This window comes from Manduca sexta, chromosome 6, assembly GCF_014839805.1.
Source record: "Manduca sexta isolate Smith_Timp_Sample1 chromosome 6, JHU_Msex_v1.0, whole genome shotgun sequence".
NCBI lineage: Eukaryota > Metazoa > Arthropoda > Insecta > Lepidoptera > Sphingidae > Manduca > Manduca sexta.
In genome coordinates, this window is record NC_051120.1 from 8,028,766 (window position 1) to 8,047,791 (window position 19,026).

A 19,026-nucleotide genomic window follows, 5' to 3' on the forward strand; every position below is an offset into this window, starting at 1 on the left:
GAAGTGATCAAATAGATCAAATCGTAGATAACGTTAAGCACACTTTTTAATTTAAAAAAAACTGCATGCGTTCTGCGCACGAAAAAAGGTGATACAAAATAATATCGTACAAATAAGCGCAAATATGTACATTTGTAATTATAGAAGATAGGTACAAATTCCGTTGGTAAATATATTGTGAAACGTGAAAGTTGGTGTCATAAAAAAGTCAAATATATCAAAGAAGTGGACCATCTATTTTAAAATCAGATCTGAAGACATTTTAGAAGGTCGACAAGCTATAACAAATGTATGGCGGCTGAATTTATATTTATTAAGTAATCCGTAACATTACATTTCTAAAGAATTATTTATATCTGTCTCTTTCTGTTTTATAACGCCACACAGTATTAATTACGAAATGACGTAGATTTTGCTGGTGGTAGGATATATTTTATATCCGTCCGGATAGCGAACGCGGAAACAAGGTATTAAAACCCGCCACAGTGGCCCAGGTAAATGTGTCGCGTTCCAGGATCAACCTGTGTATATCCGGTCCCTAACAGGCCGGCATAATGGTGTCGACTGTCGAGGGGTAATCATTTCTCATCAGTCGACATTCTATTGGACTCCCACTCCACACTATCAGGTGCAGAAGGTTCATTTTACTGTGCACGTACGAAAAAATATATACCCATCACCTATCAAGTTAATCTAGCATCACTGTTTCAGAACGCCATAACCCAATAATCAAAAAAACATAAAATAAAAACTACAAAAACGTATCATTTCCGCACATCGCTTCCAATAGTTGGTTTTGTATCAATTTTAAAATCCGATCAAAAGGTATTATCTTGGTTCCCATTGCAGAATTAATATCAATGCCAAAATGAAACTCCAATGAATTGGTTACACAAGGAACTTCACGTTGTATTATAATTTAAAACCAGTGAATGTGTGGAGAGCAGAAGTGGGTTTTAAAATAAAAAAAGATACCCCCTTATTCATAGACGTTTTTTATCTGAGGACGGAGTAAATCTAGTAGTAATCTAGTAAATCTATGACAAGTCTGTTTCATGTTTTCGCAGTGTGTAGCCATAGGGCCGTTGTGATTGGCTAATATTGTTATATTTCAAGGCTGCCATGCCGTCAGCACTGAGAAACAGACTTGTTATCACAGCTTTACTCTGTCTGTAAGGGAGTAAATTTTTAAAAGTTAAAGTTTTCAAATCTAAAAAATACGTCACGTAATTTGTGTGTTTTGTTTGATTTTAGTTTGATGTTATTTACGTCTTTTGTCCCCGAAGGAATAGACAGCAGTGCTACCAACTTTTCGCCAAACGTGTTTCGTAATCCGTCCCATGATATGAAAGGGGGCAAGCTGATTGCTAGATTAAATTAAAAAACCAGAAAATGAAACGCCAATGTCACTTTGCGCGACCCGAGACTCGAACCCGGGTCAAACAAGTTACCTGATCTAACATAACAAGGTAAACTTAAAGCAAAATTGTATTTATAACATATTTTATCATTTCAAATATTATTGTTAAACAAAATTTTCATCCCAATTATACGAAAGACAGAGTTATACCATCATTAAATTTAATACACTCGTTATGAAAGCGTAGCGTACTGATTCCTGGTTTATTGTGATAAAATGCACACACGAACGCCTTTAACGACTACGGGTAGGCAGAGATGCAACTAGCACCCATCGCTGTGTGTATTCCATCCCGTGATGGGATAGGTGACTAGTCTATTGCCATATAATAATATCAGCCCTGTATCAGTGGCGAAGGGTGAAATTTTTCAAAAGGTAACCCGGTGTAAAAAAAATTGGCGGTTGTTAAGATATCGGGGGCAATTTATCGGAAAACAAAAACTAAGACAACGGATTAGTCCTGATTCGAAATCAACAAACGTTAACATACCTACTAAATCACCTATATTTAAATAATTGAAACATTCATAAAATCGAACAATAAACGTAGATAATTCTTCTTCCATTAATCACAAATATAAGTACTTCCCTATTAATTTGTTATAACAGCAACAAAAGTAAGTATTAAAATAATAACCACACTACCTACCTAAAAGTATCTGTTTATTTTCAAAATAAAACTGTAAATGTAATAAAAATAGGTATCACGATCGCCAAACAGACCAACAGTTTAAGTCTACCTACATGATAAACTTATATAATTATCAATTAAAATTATAATCAAGAAAGGTTATTCGTTAACTTTTGCTTGTATCGTGGTGTTATTTTAAATTCAGTAAAATATAATATTTATATTCTTCTAACAAACATTTTGCGTCTAAAATCAAAAACTTTCAGATCTACTTCCAATATTTTACCATCTAAATACTAATATGTGAAATCACCGACTAATAATATACTTACGTAAAGGTAGACATTAAACTGATCACAGGTAGTTATTTCCATTATAATACACATTTATTTTTGTAGTTTATAAATAAACAAAGCGCTGGTAACTAAATATCACATAACTATCAAAAAATAAAATGAATATGACAATTTACAAACACCGAAACTTGGTAGCATAATAAATTATGACGATTGATGGACGCAAAAAGTGACAGCTATATATAGTCGGTTAATGTGAAGCCGAACTAGCTCGGGTTCCCTTCGCCCACATCTTCCGCACGATTCCAACAAACACTAGCATAGAAAGTGCTGCCATCTATATTAAAAAACATACTACGACATTAAGCCGCTTGACAGCGGGTTACCTTGCTCCTGTAGCGTCACAATTTCACTTAGGTAACGGAATTTCTGTGGAACTAAATACAAGATGCGCCATCTAACGTTATTTAAAATAAGTAATCGATAACAATTAAATTAACAAACATCGAGCTACTGGCCGATAGATGTCATTCTTAATTGATCATTATTAATAAGTTAAGCTATTATAATTAATGTCCAGTCTGATATGTTGTAAATTTAAATTTACCTATTAAATATATTGTTTAGTATCACCGAAAACCTAAAAGGGAAGCCGGTGGGAATCGGCTTGTATGGACGCTTCGCCACTGCCCTGTATTATATACTTGCCCACTGCTAGCCACGGGCCTCCTCTACTACTGAGAGGGAATAGGCCTTAGTCCACCACGCTGGCCTAGTGCGGATTGGTAGACTAAACACACCTTCGAAATTCCTACGGAAAACTTCTCAGATGTGCAGGTTTCCTCACGATGTTTTCCTTCACCGTTAAAGCGAACGAAAAATTCACAAAGAAGAGAAGAAGAAAGTCTATCGCCATATCGGTCACAAATTCCAGACTCCAGTGTGATAGTGATTACATAAAAGAATTTCACTGCCCGACCCGGCGTCGATTCTGAGACCTCAGCACTTCAGTCGTACTGTAATACATGTTAAATGCAGTTTCGATAAATATTTATACGATGCAAAACCGACCGGCGGTGGATTTATTAGTTTCTGTTAGTCTGTTAAATATAAACTCGATTCGTCAACAATCTGACTGCCTCGATGGCGTAGTTACTGCATGCGCGGTACGCCAGCGCTCTGAGCTCCTGGGTTCGAATCCCGGGTCTAGCAAAGTGTTATTTGGGTTTTTCTGCTCAGTGTAAGCCCGGAGTCTGGAATTTGTGCCCGATATGATAGACTCATACTCTATCACATCATAAGACATAACACATTTGGCGAAAAGTGGGTGTCCTGATTGCGCCTCCGCATACCCCTTCGGGGATAAATGCGTGATTCGTGTGTGTTACAACAATAAGTGCTGTCATAATCATAAATACATCGAATGTTGGGATTTTTACAAAAAAAATGGGTATGTTACAAGTTAAAACAGTTGAAGATTATTTGATTTTAACTGACTTCAAAAAAGGAGGTTATCGATTCAACGTATTTTTTTTAAATATTTGTTACCTCAGAACACATTCATTTATGAACCGATTTAAAAAAATATTTTTTAATCCATAGAATATGCCTGCAGATTGGTTCCATAGATTGTTTTCCAAATCGCTTCAATAATACGTTTTTAAAACTAAAATAAGTAGAATAATTATATCGTCTAAGTAAACGAAACTGCGATTTTTGATTTCTTATGACTTTTTTAGTTATGTTTGTACGTAGAGTTTTTAGTTATTAGTTTCATAAAAGTTTTATTTCTAATTTTTAAATACCAAATATCTATTTTTCAATAATCATAGATCTTGCGTCAAAATATTCAAATTATTGTAGTTAGTACAAATCAACAGTACTAGGCGAGCAGAACTTAAAGATACTATTCCATTTCATTGTAAACTAAATGTAGTTCACAGAGAAGCGGGTTCATAGTAGAATAAACAGGAAGCGCTAGAAATGTATTACACGCCAACTAACCTCAAACACATGTTATCTTTTCGTAATTGAATAATGGTTATTTGCGATTCTTATAACTTTCAATGGAGTAGTTTACATTATAATATTCTCCTACGAATAATTGAAAACTGAAGACTTAATTGACGAAAGCGAATATAATTATGTACATATTTGTTTTTATTGCTTTGATAATGTGACGGGTTTACTTTTTGCCTGATGGTAAGCGATACGATCGCCCATAAACAGTAAAACCCCATCCAATAACTTGAAAATATTGTTTGGTATGCCACTGCGCTTGCGATCCTTAGACATGAGATGTTAAGTCTCATTATATCCAGTAGTTACACTGGCTACAATGTCCTTCAAACCGGAACAAAATAGTGACTACACACTGCTGCTAGGCGGTAGAAATAGACATTACGGTGGTACCTACCCAGGCCGACTGTCCTATATGAGAAACCTACCACCAGTAATATATTTGTGCAAAAATGGTTCCGCTGTAAGGCCCATGGCATTGCGGACTCAATACGTATTGAACCTAAAACAGTTTAATCTTATTTCGGAATCGAACACAAACTACATATATAAATCACAACATCGTTTTTGATACGGACACAACAAAGTGCCCCAACTGCGCCTGATGGTAAGTGTCCAATAGAATGTCGACTGACGAGCGGTGATAACCTCTTGACAGTCGATAAATTAAGCCGGCCAGCTGGAATAGGTAATACACAGGCTGATCCCGGACCGCAACACAATTACGTCGGCCGCTTTGGCGAGTTTTCTTTAACTTCCACAAAGATTATCAATTCAGTCGATTTACTAGCAAATTCTAAATCTACTTTATGTGCATGTACTTATGTATGTACTTAAGCACTGTATGGATACACTAAACCTGTTATAAAATTCATAAAATCTAACTGTAATTTATTATAATTTGTTCACAAGTTTACAAAACGGGATAAAATGATTTAACTCTCTACTCAAGACATTGTAACTTGTTACAAAGTGGAATTTATTTTGTTATTGTAATTCTTTTAATGGCCTAACAAAATATTAAGACAAGTAATATCTGTTTAAAAGTTTTCTTGTAAATCTTAATAACAAAGTTGTTTTCTGGTTCATCAGTGGGTTTTTTACCTGCTTTTATTTACGACAGTTTTTTTTCTTAGATTATGTTTTTAAATTGTGTAGCTCAATGGTCGTGGATTTGATTTCTGAGCTGGTATGTACTAAAAAACTAAAGATACCGTAAAACCAAATAGTAACTATTACTAGAAAATAAATTAAATTAAGGGCTCTCGCAGAATAAATGGCATTATAAAGTTGGAATAGATAACTTTAAAAATTTCACATTTGCTGGTGGTAGCGCCTTGAAATTTGCAGTACTGCTTACGTCAATGGCAATATAGTCCATGACAGAGTTTACTCATCGCTATTAACCAAAAAAAATGGAGAAGGATTAGCAGAGCTGCGAACATCGCTGAGACGACTGATGATGCCATGTTTCCGAATTACCAGAGCGGCAACCACTACTACTTTGTCAAAAGTGCCTGACTAAGAAAAAGGCCTTCAAATTAAAATGATAGCGACACAGAGAAAGCGGTTCCCTTCACTGCGGTAAATAATTTTGCATAAAGCTATAAAGTCCCTTCTGGTATCTTAAATCTGAATACCTTACTGAACAGTTTTTGAAGCATCAGATGCCTAATTAATTGGTAGAAATAAAATTATTTCTCAATCGTTTACCTCAAATATGGTACAGAAAAACAAAGCAATATTCACTTGAATTTAATCTTTGAATGACAAACTTCATCCCGTGTACAAAAAAACATCGTCTTTTGTAAATTCAAGTATAATAAATCCCAAAAACATGTCAAATAAGTCAGGGCTACTTAAAAATGTTCGTTCTTGAAAACTTAGAGCGACCTACATTTGCGCTATAAAAAAATTCCATCGCCTCCGGCTTTTAGCGAGACAATAAAGATTTCTTTTAGAATTGACATATTAATGGATATTTTTATGACGTCCAGAAAATATTAAACGACTTTGAACATAGATCTTGCTTCGGGGCAAATAACTACTGGTTGTCTTCGGGGACATACAGTTAATACCTTAGCTTATCTTACTTTATAAATTCTAAGTTCATTAAATGGTGAAACGGGTAAAATGGGGCATATTGGAGGAGGTATAGGCTAATGATGATCCAGTTCATAAAAATGTTTTCATGTTTGTTAGAAGTAAACGCCGAAATTGCTGAATTCATTTGGATGAAATTTGCTACGGATAAACCTTGTTTTGGATATAGGCCTTATCTCACAAAATACAAAATGAGGTTTATTAATCGATCAAAAAAACGAAATTGTATAACAGCTCAACTATATTAAGCCTTTTAACAAAGAACTTTCTTGGCAAAAAAACTAAACTAAATATTTTCTGCACAGCATATTCCAACCAGAAAAAGCAACTGGAGCCGGTAAAAGACATCGCGAAAGCAACGGATTTAGCTTAGCCAACGAGCTACGTAAGAAATCCCGCGATACGCTAAGAAAGGCGGAAGCTATATTTTTAGCTCCACTGTCGGGGCCACTGCCGAACGTCTGCGTTTTGATTTATACGTATATTGAAATGTGCTAAGTCGGTCAGAATCAACGATACATTTTAATGTATCTTTGAAATATGGATTCAAAGAGTATTTATGTTATTTGGAAGGCATGGCTCAATGGATTAATCGCTTGGATTAGTGAATTACAATGATAGAACAGTAAAGGATGGCGTGGAACAAAAAATACATAACAATAAAAACATGATAGGTAAATTAAACAAAAATATAAAACTAATTATTATATTTGACATAGTTCCAAGCTATCGCATCCGATATGCGTGCAATAGTGCACAGAGATAAAGCTCTTGTTTTAGAACTTTGGCCTTGCGCCACCAGCCGTAACACTATTGTTTGACACGCGGTCACATGGTACTGTCAAACGCTTAAATTTCTAGTTATATACTGGCCTGTAATGTGATAAGAGACAAATATAAAAATAATAATAACAGCCTTATATTATATACTGTCCCACTGCACGGGCCTGCTCTACTACTGAGAGGGATTAGGCCTTAGTCCACTACGCTGGCCTAGACCGGATTGGTAGAATTTACAAATCCTAAAAATTACTGTTAAGAACTACTCAGGTATGCAAGTTTACTCACGATGTTTTCCTTCACCATTGAAGCAAGCGATAATTCACAAAGAATACACACATAATTTTAAAAAAGTCACAGGTGTGTGGCCTTGGGATTTGAACCTGCGAACATTCGTCTGGACATTTTTCCACACCGAACTAGGCTATCGCCGCTTTTTCATAAGAGACTCAGTGATCATTAAATATTACATTGATTTAGGGAAAGGGAATTCGTAATTTTGCGATAAAACAAGAATTTGAGACACAGTAACGCTCAAGGAAGCTAAAGTTAACTGTTATATCTGTTTCTAAATACAATGTGAGTTAGTTACTCCCGATTATTGTACTCCATGATGTCCAGAAATAATATTTTCACATCGACGGAAAACCTACAAGGTGGTTTGGTACCTGAATGGCAAATATGTAAGTATGCCATAATATGCCATTTGCCATAGGCAAAACCGTTTATCTGAAATCTACGAGTTCGAATAATGATTTCTTATGTTTTCGAGAATGTTAGATATTTAAATAAAACTATTTTACGAATATTATGGTATTGTCATGGGAGAAACTATGACGCCGTGATCATGAAGACTGCAAAGTCTTCGAAACGTCAAGAGAAAATTATAATATAAAAAACCATGATAAAATTCGTAAAATAGTTTTATTTCAATACAAATTTGAATTTAAGTTTCAGTAAAAAATATATATCGCTTTCTCTCACGGTTTTCTATTTCTAACTTGGCAGAGTTATAAGTCATCATCGTTTTTACACTAACGTCATACCCATATATCTAATGCGATATGTTTTATTTAACAGCAATAGTATTAGTGCAAATGTTTTTACAAAACTAGGGCGGGAAGACAATTGTAGGTTTTACTTGCGTAAGTTTGTAACTTACAAAAAATAGGGTGCGTATACTATAATTTACGAAATGACTTTTTTATATAAGTATTTTTTTTATTTAGTGGTCATCATATGCAGTCAATTTAAATAAAACCACAACGCAAACATTCGATCAACAAAAATGTCACAAATAACATCTTTATTGTCAATATAGAGTCAAGTTATTTCTGAACACGTGTCACCTTACGCAACAAAAACACACGGATTAATCTCACAATTCCAAACAGATTTACAAGTCTAAATTTGTAGAGCCCTAAAGTCCCACAGATTTAAAGCATTATTAAACTATTTTATTAACTTGTTTTTCGAATAAAATTAAAACAAGATATTGTTGGCTTAACACTAAAACAAAGACTAAATTATAAACTTTTAATTTTATAACATGTACTTGATGTATTTATTAGAAGATTTTATCGTCTCTCAATAAGCCATCCATTAATGGTGAATGTATGTAAAATTACTTCATTAAAGCCACGAATCATTTTAGAAATATATTTTTACTTGTCGGCCCTAATGTTTATTAATCCTTTTTGGCATACGTCTGAAGGTTACTCACAGAAAACTCTCCAAAATATTAACAATAAATCTTTACTTATAATTTAAACTTTGGTAGATAATAAATTCGTTGAAACTTACTCACAAAAACTTATTATAAATATGAAAATTAAAAAATCGCTTTGCACATGCCTTGTTAGGAAATATAACATCATTATTATTATTTTTTTTAATCATAAAACTAAGATATAACAAAAATCACATATTATAAAACGAACCCCGTCGCATCTGAACGCGTTAACTCAAAAACTATCGAACGAATTCCGATGAAACTAAGTATGGAAATAGTTTGAGACCCTAGAAAAGACTACTTTTATTTCACAAAAACTTTCACACAGAGCCACTAGCAAAAGTGTTTAAATAAATTTAAAACTTTTTTAACAAGTTTTTTAACAATCCTATTAAATCAAAGCCCTTTTAGTTCTCGATCATAAATCATAAAAACTCATTCCATAATATTTATCAGTGTTTGAATGTTTTTAAACGTTTGGCAGAGTTCCAATAATGAAATGCAAAGGTCCAGGTAGTCTATAAACATTGCCAAGTGTTAATGAACTTACGTTAGATTTACCGGCCGATATGGACTTGTGGGATAGCCCAAGCTTTGAATCATCAGGAATAAAAACTTTAATTGCTGGAGTTTAAAATCGGATTTTGTTTGAGATTACTGCTTCGAAGAGTTGTATACTACTCTATCTTACTCCCTTTTTAAATTCTTTTTCTTATACAGCGATTATTATTTGTAACATAGAAACTGTTTATGTTTTGGGTGAAATTTGGCATACATATAAACCAATTTCTGGATTATTACGCACTGTATTTTATCTGGAAATTGCACATTTGCACTTTGAAATCGGAAAATAATATTCACGAATGGCAAGTCGCGAAAAATACCTCTTATGTTCTTTATTACAATTTTATTTATAAACTCTTATTACAATCTTATTTATAAACTCCTCTTATGTTTTAATCAATTGCTTTGCCACCGATTACCAAAACTTTTACTTATAAACTTGTTTTAGCGTTAAGAGGTGGTTAAGCATTGCTTAAATATTTAAATAGCCGTCAAAATTAAACATCGGTGATTAAAAGATTAAGAACAGATTAGTCAAGACGCAACTAAGCATAGCTTTGCGAAATTTTTATAAGAATGATATAGTTCAACCCCACCGGTGCTATAAACATTATACAGCAAAACCAAACAATTTATTCTTAATTCGAATGTTTTTTTTTTTCCTTTTTTAAATACTGGCAAAATGATCCCGCTGCACCTGATGGTAAGTAGAATAGGGTCCAATAGAATGTCGACTGATGAGAGAAGATTACCCCTCGGCAGTCGACACAATTATGCCGGCCCATTGGAACCGAATATACACAGGCTGATTACAAAACGCGACACATCTGAGCCACTATGGCCGGTTTTAACACCTTGTGTACGGTGGTCGCTATCCGAGCGAATGTCAACAAAATTAAACCACTCAAACCGTAAACGAACAAAAAAGTAGCACATAGAGTATTTTTATTCCGCGGTACAGTAATAGACATGGATTTTCCATTTAACATCTAAATTTCGGGACATTTTTACGAAGGAAATAGACTTGGTAAAAGCGAAAGAATTTAAGGTCCGCAAGGGCCATTACGGGTAATTCGGATAACATTTTGTATGGAAATTATAAAGAAATAAATCAAAGAATTCTTGGAGTAGAAGAAAAGAATTTTTGTGATAAATTTTTGCGTAATATCCTTTGTCGTTGATTGGTTTGCGTAAGGAGGAATAATTCTTTTCTCTATTATATATGTATTGCATTATATATTAAAAAAGGGTAAACTATCGTTAGTTAGTCGGAATAGTTTCTAAATATTTTTGTAACCATATCAAACAACATAATTAAATTCCACGCGCTCGTAACATACAAGAATATAATATCACAATATAAACTAGAAACAAAAAATACCATTTTGAACATTAAATACACACACGTACGCACATCACGTGTGATGTCACCTTTTATCCGTGACGGTAATGGCAGAGGTGCAACCAGAATCCCCACTTTTCACCACGTATGTTCCGTCATACGATATAACATGATGGGTACCTATACAAAATCCAAATTCCATACTAATACTGAGCAGAAAAACCAATATCACTTTGCCAGTATTTGAACTTGGTTCTGCAGAGCGGTGGTACTGCATACACAATACATCTAAGCCATCAAGGCAGTCATCGTGTTAGTTTTCACAGCATGGGACGGAACATACGAGGCTATAGTAAAGGTCCTGGTTGAACCTCTGCCTGCCAGCCAGCGTAACAACTGAACATAATAAGACTTAACATCTCATGTCTCAAGATGGCGAGCGCAGTGGAATACCAAACAATAATTTGTTATTCAAGGTGTTGAATGGTGTTCTACTGTTTATGGACGTATCGCTCACCATCAGGCGAACGGGAAACTCGTCTCATCATTCAAAGCAATATAAAAAGATGTATGTAAGTGTATGTAATATTAATATCCAATATTACTGATAAAAGTCCCTGTTCATGCCAAAGTATTGATTTAATGTTAAAGCTGATAACATTATCGTAGTAGATACAACGTCCTCGCATAAAAGCTTGCAACAACAAAGTTTTAGAACCGTTTCCGCTATAAAACTCTCTTTGATTCCACCAAGGTTAACTTTACAAAATATTACTTTATATTTTTAGTTTAGAAACTTGCGCGTGATTTTATATTTACTTGGTGTACCGTAATAGCTTGGTAAGGAACAGAATGTTAGGATACAGGTTCGATTTAATACCTCGACTTATATATTAAAACTTATTGAAATAATATAAACGTTAATCAGAATCACGCTTTTCCCTTTTCAGGGGTAGGTAGAGATGTAACTCAAGTTTCGCCAGTTAAATTAGACCTCGTGCAATATAGCGAGCCTCTGGCCATTTCGTACAACAATTATAGATTGTAATTGATTCTATAAACCCATAGATGGAACCCAACACCGTAACATTAGTGTGCATAGAAACTATACCTCGATTACTTTAAATTATATTTACGTTAAATTATATTTCATACTAGCGACCCGCCCCGGCTTCGCACGGCTGCAATATTTCTCAACTATTTAATGGATGTTATTATACATATAAACCTTCCTCTTGAATCACTCTATCTATTAAAAAAACCGCATCAAAATCCGTTGCGTAGTTTTAAAGATTTAAGCACACATAGGGACAGAGAAAGCGACTTTGTTTTATACTATGTAGTGATACCTATTTTATTTTCAAAATAATACCGTAACTAACTCTTCTAATAGATCCACATACAAACACATATATTTATACTACAAATTAAAATATACCAAACATCTGCTAACAAAGGAATATTCTGGCTAATATAAATACTGTAAAGACGATTTATCGAGCAATAGACTTCAACAAACAAACACATAACGAAATTAGTAGCCAAATGATTACAGACGAAATGCGAACATTCGGCCTCAATGATAAACGATCTAGAAGCCAAATTATAATCTATGGTTATAGACAATGGAGCTATTATTGATAAATATACAATTCAGAGGTGTCTGAACTCAAAACTATTGTATTTTTGTTGAAAATGTTTTGGCGCGGGTTGGTTGAAACTGCATTAGATTTGCCAAAAGTGTTTTGAGACAATATAAAATGTATAAGCAAATGAAGGTGAGGAATAGTGTTACCAGACTTACCGCATTTACCGCGACATCCCATATTTTAGGCATATTTTTAAATCTCCCGGCGGGCCAGACTTTTTGACACGCACTCACGCACGCAACGTTCTCATTTTCGCATACATATCAATACGACTAGATTTTTAATAAATTTTATAAAAAGCTAGTTGATACACGTTTCTAATTATAATTATAATTGTATTGATTGTTACAAATGTGTTAAAACGAATAAGAATACGTTAAAACTGATTCGATCTTCGCAAAAATATTTAAAAATGTAACAAAATAATTTCGTTTCTTATTTGTCCCAAACAAAAAAGGTAGTCTCGTATTTTTGCCGATTTAAGCATTTGTCCCTTATAGACTGAAAAAAAATCTGCCTACCCTAGTGAGGGAGGAATAAATTACTTTAAAACTATGAAGTTTAAAAAGACATTCGATTAAGGTCTTGTAATAGGATCTATAATTAAGTAGCAGATATTCTATACTCTCCTCTTTATGCTATCCTAGTATATGTTGCTTATATTTTGTAGGTTTGTAGAAGTAAATGCATGAACTTCGTCATCTATGTGAATGGAATATGAAACATAGACATTTCTCTGAATGACCAAATGGTTTACTTTTAACATTTTTTTTGCAAGAGTTTTTAGAGATTTTTGGTTCCGTAAAAGAACATGCAAAAATGATCAATCAACCAAATCAATCCTCAAAATAAACTACCCTTATTATTTGGTTATCAATCAGTCGGGCCGGCATAATTGTGTCGACTGGCGATGAAACCATCTCCTGTCTGAACTCTATCTGAACCTATCAGGGACTGTGTAGTCACTTTACAAAGCCCATTAACAACATTAACCCTTCTATTATAAGAAAGGTGACGATCACAACACCAGGCACAAACTTCAATTCAGAACTCAGCCAAAAACAGTTTCACTTGCTGAATGCGGACAATGATATGACGTGTAATGACGTCATGTTGGCGGCACTCAGGTGTGAGGGAACACCTCGGCTCGTAAACCCAGACGATTGGGCATTACACTTTAGTATGTAGGCGGTAATATGCTTCTCTGATCCAAATGGGAATTTGGGAATACAAAATATTGAGAGACATTAACAACAACTTTTTTAACGGAATTGAGATCATTCTAGAATACCAAACCATTTATTAGGTGGTATTTCGTCTTTTCCTAAGAGCACACACCACTGACTTTTCTAAAAAAAATGTGTGAATTATCGCTTGCTTTAACGGTAAAGGAAAACATCGTGAGGAAACCTGCATACCTGAGAAATTCTCTATTAGGAATTTTCGAGGGTGTGTGAAGTCTACCAACCCGCACTAGGCCAGCGTGGTGGACTAAGGCCTATTCCCGCTCAGGAGTAGAGGAGGCCCGTGCCCAACAGTAGGACAGTATATAATGCAGGGCTGATATTATTATATTATTATTTCGTCTTAGTAAATACTAGAGACTTTCTCACCCTCGCATCCACCACTACAGCTCTTGTAAGCCAGGATCAGTAGCGCGCATTTTATGACACAGAGCGAAGAAACTCGGCGAGTCTCAGGAAACACAAATTTGTCTTTATCCCGCAAAGAAATTAATCAAATACCTTTTTTTTAAATTAATGGCACAAAAACAGTTTATAGACGAAACATGCTCTATCGTTCATGTGTATTGCAACTAGTGCATTGTCGCTATCCAGATGAATATTGTGCACGAGCATTGTCGAATGTCGGGTGATGTGAGAAGTACAACGATTTGCACTGCTTCGAGATTAAAATTTCTGTGGTGTTACTGTTTATGGGTGGTCATGTCGTTTAGGATCAGCAGCTAGCTTGCAGTGGCGAAAAGTCCATATAATCCTTTCCTTTTTGTTTCGTACCGGCTCAGCTTACGAAATTTATAATTATCATATTATAAAAACGATTTGCAAACTACATTTTTGTCTATTAATACTCATATGTTGTGTCGGATTACATTTCAGAAAATTTCATGCTTCACCACTGTTAGCGAATGTCGTCATATAGCGAAAAATATACTTACAATAACTTCTTAATCGCACACAAAAAATCAATAACAAAACATAAAAATGTTGCAATGCACCACACTATAATGGCCATTTTTAAATATAACAATATGGTTGTTTTCATACATGAAAACATAAGTTCGTTTCGCTATTCGATAGAAGACTAAAATACATTGGTTCAAAGGCTGTGAATCAAATTTTGCATCTGTTTAGCGAGTTGCAAGGATGATATCATACGTCTGGGATAGGCATACTAGTGATTCATCATAAACTTCAACTACATTTTGATATTGTGTTAAATGTTTAGTATTAGAGAAAGTGCACAGTACCATTTTCATATTGTGTTAAATGAAACCAAATCAAAATCAAACGAGGCCATCCGTCAGAGAACCAAAGTCACCGACATAGCACACAGGATTAGCAAACTGAAGTGGCAGTGGGCAGGGCATATCTGTCGAAGAACCGACAACGGATAAACGAGTATTTGAGTGGAGACCAAGACTCGGCATACGTAGTGAAGGATGCCCTCCAACTAGATGGAGTGACGATCAGCGAAAGGTCGCTGGTAAGAACTAGATGCGACAGTCCGAAGACAGAGTAAAATGGCGCATATTGGAGGAGGCCTATGTCCAGCAGTGGACAAAGATATAGGCTGATTATGAAATAAAACCTCAAACCACATACATATCTTTTTGAAAACTATTTACAATAAGTTATCCGAACACCGTTGATGTAAAATAAAAAAGTTTCGAAAATAATAATATCAATAGTTATTTTAATTTTAGACGCCCTAACGCTACACTTTATGAGAATTCATTACAGTAGTATCACACTTTCAGTCAGAAATACACACACACCATAATTGTACCTAATTACAAAATGAAAAAAAATTACAAAGTAAAAGTAGAATTTTGGTGAAAATATTAAGTATTCATGAATGATTTTCGGCCCAATGTTAGCAGAGGTAAAGATCAGTATATGGTTTGATTGTCAACTCAATATCAAAGTGAACATGTATCAAAATTAAGATTCGTGTTCGACTCTGCCTATTTTTTTGATAAAACACTATTCCAGTAGCCATTTATTTTAACTATTGTGCTCCATAAGGAGATAGACTCTCCTCTCATCCCATTATGAGACGAAAGACCAATGGCGAAAAGCGGGTGCACTGCTTGCACCTCTGCCTATCCCATAGGGAGTAAAGACGAAATGTGTTTTTTGCATAAGAAAAAATATCTAGAATAAATGTAGTGGGGGAAGTTTAAAGGATTGTAAAAACTGCTACATAGCTCCACTGAAATATTTTTTTCTTATTGAACGCCAAGACAAGCAAGCTGCTTCCAGATGGTAAGCGTCATGACCGATCAGAAACAATAGCATCATGCAAATGATTCAGTTTTGCATGACGTTAACGAATGAATGAATCTCATAATATCCAGGAATTGGGTAACGCTAAAATTCATTTAAAACAGGGTTAGTTTGCAAAGTAAAATGCAACGTAAAAACCTAATATTATTAAGATATTTTACCTTTCACTAATCGGTATATTATATGTAATGGTAACAATTTTCAATCTGATAAAAAGTAAAATAATAAAGACTATATTTTTATACAATAAAAATTGTATTATATCTAGCCAACAAGGCTTTACTTATCTCTTAGTGTATACGAACACCGCAAGATATCACAATACTACAAACCAGAAACCATTATACGCAAATAATATCTGAAAATTAACATATTGTATCAAACATTATTTATAATTACAGTTGGTAATCTGTTTTTAACCGAACCAAAGTTAAACAAACAAGTAAATCTGAAGAATATACATGTGATTTCGTTTGATATTTACAGATGTGGGTCGGTACGTCCAAGTTTTGAAACAGACGTTGGCTGTTTATTTTTTCTATGTTCTACGCCAAAAATCTTACCAATTTTCACTTGTTTACAAACTATCAATCTCTAACAATTCTTGATTGAAATCTAATTTTATATTCTCGGAAATATGTTACAGTTTCGACGTGTTGATAGATATTTAATACATATTAATTAACCACTGATTTTCTTCGAAAAATAATGTTAACCAATAGCAGCTGTTCTCAAACGTATTGCAATTAATTATGATAATTATTTGAGGGAATACTTTCCACTTCGAGGTTAACTTGAATTTATACATTCTAAGAGCTAATAAATTCATGTTATGTTTTCATCTACTTTAGATTACACGCTGATCAAGCAGCAAGAAACAGAAAACCTAAATTCCAAATAAAATTAATTCAGTTTTAATAAAAATACTCCACATTATGACATCTTGGTTAATCGATATTAGAAACTATTTAAAAAAAAAACAATATAAACGAATTTTATGCTGATATGTCAAAAATTAAGCCGCAAAATATTCTAACGAGCTATCGATCACTTGTCCATCTGCTCTCGGGTTGATTTATCGCGATGCGGTCCGTAAACAATTTTTTAAAGTGCTTCATTACCAACGTCACAGTTTAACAGAAATAGATTTGATATTACACTACACCCGTACCATTCTAGAAACGTTAGAAATTGTCCCCGCGCCCACGCTTTATCATAAAAATAAACGATAATCTTTCTTAACTAACATTCTTGGACGCAATTAATTCCAATTTGCACGTATAATTTCAAGTAAGTGCTATTACATAGTAATGAATATTATTATCAAGCGCTATTCTAAAGCATTCCGATGTGAATCTAATGTATCACGGGAGACACTCTAGTGTATTATTCAACGTTCTAATTACACTAATCGTCTTTGTATGTAACGGTGTCTCCGAGCACTAAACTTCAGAATCCTGACAGACGAGAGTTGGCACTTATAAATGAATGAGTTAAACAGAAAAGTACACACGTCACTTCCATCAACACATTAGACCGTTAATTGCTTCCCGGTTACTTACGTTAAACTACGGAATTAACTTTAACACGGATTTTTTTCGCGCACGCGGTGCCAAGCGGTCGGTGGGCAGCCGGGCGCGGCGCGACGTCGACCGATGAATGAAGCTTTGTTATCTGTATTATAATAATAGTGATAATGACATTGCTTTACGTGGGACAGGTGTACTAACCTGGGAGCAGTCGATCGTAGCAGCGCCGGCGCACCGCACGCCTCCAATCCTCCAGACTGCCACTACGCAGTTTTCACGAACCAAGTCGGCGCTCGGCGGCTATTTATAAACGAATCGCTTATAATTTTATTGTTTGAGCGAAAACCCAGCGAAGGCGACAAGTGCGCGCGGCGGTCGGAACACTTCTAATGCCAATGGCGGTATTTCCAGGCTCTTCGCATTCCCTAAAGTACGGTTCCAGCGTCGCCACCCGATGCAGTTCAGAATTGAAGTAACACTGAAAGCGATCCAAGCGTGCCAACCTTCATTTGTCCAACAGGGATGTTGATGAGCGAATTAAAGGCATCTACACACGTTCGCAATCCATCAGATGTCGTGTCAAAACACGCCATCAGGGAGATGAAAGTCAATGGCAAAGACATTTTGTCGCAGTCGCGATGTGCAATATGTCGCCGTATCAGTAAACAGAATGAGATACATTGGAAACACTGTAATACGCAAATTTCAACCCTATAATACTCATAAGTCCTGGTTTTTCAAAATTATTGGTTGCCAATCCGTTTTGTCTGAAGATATACTGCTTTCAGATTGCAAGGTACTCAACTTGCCAACTTTAGAATATATATCTATAAGACAGTAGGCAAGTCAAAAACCGTTGCTTTGGATACACACCCGTTACTTACTTGAACGAGTTACTTTTATATACACAAATCAGTATGTAATAAAGTACATAAAAAATATATTAATAAAAACCACAATATTAACAAAATAAAAACTGCAAATATAAACACATAAATATTTGCTCATAACCTTGAGTTTGACGGCCAAACCGCTCACGTGACAAATTGGCAATTGGCATTACTGGCAAACCAGTATTTGTAGCAAAACAATTTTGAACAAATTTACAACATAGTTTTCCAAACTGTCTAAATTAAACACTGAAATGCTTTACCAACACCACATATTTATGTAATGTGTTTAAAACAAAACTGAATGACGTCATACTAACTACAGTTTGCAGTCCGTTAAGAGATCTAAGTAATTCCTAAATATTCTCAAAAACATTTGAGTTACCTGATAATATATTAAAAATACCTTTATGATCATTTATAATGCCAAAGATATGGATGCGTTCTCGGCATTTAAGACTCAGTGAAGTCCAAAGTCATTGTATATATTATAAGTAGTTCAAAGTATAAAGTCGACAAACGAGACACCAAACATCGTAAG

General features: G+C 34.6%; 1 protein-coding gene across 2 annotated transcripts in view; it reads right to left on the reverse strand.

Annotated features, from left to right (window-relative positions):
• LOC115442184 (titin) overlaps window positions 1–18,074 on the reverse strand; it is a 33,751-nt gene extending 15,677 nt beyond the window's left edge. The window contains exon 1 of one of the 2 annotated variants that reach the window (XM_037447133.1): window positions 17,797–18,074. The gene's annotated coding sequence lies outside the window, so the exon portion shown is untranslated. Of the gene's footprint in view, window positions 1–17,628; window positions 17,739–17,796 lie in introns of those variants that run through there. The other variant, XM_037447139.1, reaches the window with a different exon arrangement.
• Window positions 18,075–19,026: the final 952 nt, after the last annotated feature.